Source organism: Scyliorhinus torazame, chromosome 2 (assembly GCF_047496885.1).
Source record: "Scyliorhinus torazame isolate Kashiwa2021f chromosome 2, sScyTor2.1, whole genome shotgun sequence".
In the NCBI taxonomy this organism is placed as follows: domain Eukaryota; kingdom Metazoa; phylum Chordata; class Chondrichthyes; order Carcharhiniformes; family Scyliorhinidae; genus Scyliorhinus; species Scyliorhinus torazame.
The window spans coordinates 31,829,325-31,831,824 of NC_092708.1; the positions used below are offsets into that span (position 1 = coordinate 31,829,325).

The window sequence follows — 2,500 nt, forward strand, 5'->3', positions numbered from 1 at the left end:
AGGCAGACAGAGAGAGAGAGCGAGAGCGAGAGCGAGGCAGACAGAGAGAGAGAGCGAGAGCGAGAGCGAGGCAGACAGAGAGAGAGAGCGAGAGCGAGAGCGAGGCAGACAGAGAGAGAGAGCGAGAGCGAGAGAGAGGCAGACAGAGAGAGAGAGCGAGAGCGAGAGAGAGGCAGACAGAGAGAGAGAGCGAGAGCGAGAGAGAGGCAGACAGAGAGAGAGAGCGAGAGCGAGAGAGAGGCAGACAGAGAGAGAGAGCGAGAGCGAGAGAGAGGCAGACAGAGAGAGAGAGCGAGAGCGAGAGAGAGGCAGACAGAGAGAGAGAGCGAGAGCGAGAGAGAGGCAGACAGAGAGAGAGAGCGAGAGCGAGAGAGAGGCAGACAGAGAGAGAGAGCGAGAGCGAGAGAGAGGCAGACAGAGAGAGAGAGCGAGAGCGAGAGAGAGGCAGACAGAGAGAGAGAGCGAGAGCGAGAGAGAGGCAGACAGAGAGAGAGAGCGAGAGCGAGAGAGAGGCAGACAGAGAGAGAGAGCGAGAGCGAGAGAGAGGCAGACAGAGAGAGAGAGCGAGAGCGAGAGAGAGGCAGACAGAGAGAGAGAGCGCGAGAGCGAGAGAGAGGCAGACAGAGAGAGAGAAGCGCGAGAGCGAGAGAGAGGCAGACAGAGAGAGAGAGCGCGAGAGCGAGAGAGAGGCAGACAGAGAGAGAGAGCGCGAGAGCGAGAGAGAGGCAGACAGAGAGAGAGAGCGCGAGGAGCGAGAGAGAGGCAGACAGAGAGAGAGAGCGCGAGAGCGAGAGAGAGGCAGACAGAGAGAGAGAGCGCGAGAGCGAGAGAGAGGCAGACAGAGAGAGAGAGCGCGAGAGCGAGAGAGAGGCAGACAGAGAGAGAGAGCGCGAGAGCGAGAGAGAGGCAGACAGAGAGAGAGAGCGCGAGAGCGAGAGAGAGGCAGACAGAGAGAGAGAGCGCGAGAGCGAGAGAGAGCAGACAGAGAGAGAGAGCGCGAGAGCGAGAGAGAGGCAGACAGAGAGAGAGAGCGCGAGAGCGAGAGAGAGGCAGACAGAGAGAGAGAGCGCGAGAGCGAGAGAGAGGCAGACAGAGAGAGAGAGCGCGAGAGCGAGAGAGAGGCAGACAGAGAGAGAGAGCGCGAGAGCGAGAGAGAGGCAGACAGAGAGAGAGAGCGCGAGAGCGAGAGAGAGGCAGACAGAGAGAGAGAGCGCGAGAGCGAGAGAGAGGCAGACAGAGAGAGAGAGCGCGAGAGCGAGAGAGAGGCAGACAGAGAGAGAGAGAGCGCGAGAGCGAGAGAGAGGCAGACAGAGAGAGAGAGCGCGAGAGCGAGAGAGAGGCAGACAGAGAGAGAGAGCGCGAGAGCGAGAGAGAGGCAGACAGAGAGAGAGAGCGCGAGAGCGAGAGAGAGGCAGACAGAGAGAGAGAGCGCGAGAGCGAGAGAGAGGCAGACAGAGAGAGAGAGCGCGAGAGCGAGAGAGAGGCAGACAGAGAGAGAGAGCGCGAGAGCGAGAGAGAGGCAGACAGAGAGAGAGAGCGCGAGAGCGAGAGAGAGGCAGACAGAGAGAGAGAGCGCGAGAGCGAGAGAGAGGCAGACAGAGAGAGAGAGCGCGAGAGCGAGAGAGAGGCAGACAGAGAGAGAGAGCGCGAGAGAGCGAGAGAGAGGCAGACAGAGAGAGAGAGCGCGAGAGCGAGAGGCAGACAGAGAGAGGCGCGAGAGCGAGAGAGAGCAGACAGAGAGAGAGAGCGCGAGAGCGAGAGAGAGGCAGACAGAGAGAGAGAGCGCGAGAGCGAGAGAGAGGCAGACAGAGAGAGAGAGCGCGAGAGCGAGAGAGAGGCAGACAGAGAGAGAGAGCGCGAGAGCGAGAGAGAGCAGACAGAGAGAGAGAGCGCGAGAGCGAGAGAGAGGCAGACAGAGAGAGAGAGCGCGAGAGCGAGAGAGAGGCAGACAGAGAGAGAGAGCGCGAGAGCGAGAGAGAGGCAGACAGAGAGAGAGAGCGCGAGAGCGAGAGAGAGGCAGACAGAGAGAGAGAGCGCGAGAGCGAGAGAGAGGCAGACAGAGAGAGAGAGCGCGAGAGCGAGAGAGAGGCAGACACAGAGAGAGAGCGCGAGAGCGAGAGAGAGGCAGACAGAGAGAGAGAGCGCGAGAGCGAGAGAGAGGCAGACAGAGAGAGAGCGCGAGAGCGAGAGAGAGGCAGACACAGAGAGAGAGCGCGAGAGCGAGAGAGAGGCAGACACGAGAGAGAGAGCGCGAGAGCGAGAGAGAGGCAGACAGAGAGAGAGAGCGCGAGAGCGAGAGAGAGGCAGACACAGAGAGAGAGCGCGAGAGCGAGAGAGAGGCAGACACAGAGAGAGAGCGCGAGAGCGAGAGAGAGGCAGACACAGAGAGAGAGCGCGAGAGCGAGAGAGAGGCAGACACAGAGAGAGAGCGCGAGAGCGAGAGAGAGGCAGACACAGAGAGAGAGCGCGAGAGCGAGAGAGAGGCAGACACAGAGAGAGA

General features: G+C 60.6%; 1 protein-coding gene across 3 annotated transcripts in view; it reads right to left on the bottom strand.

Moving 5' to 3' along the window:
• gypc (glycophorin C (Gerbich blood group)) overlaps nt 1-2,500 on the bottom strand; it is a 131,803-nt gene that overhangs the window by 98,629 nt on the left and 30,674 nt on the right. The window lies entirely within an intron of this gene.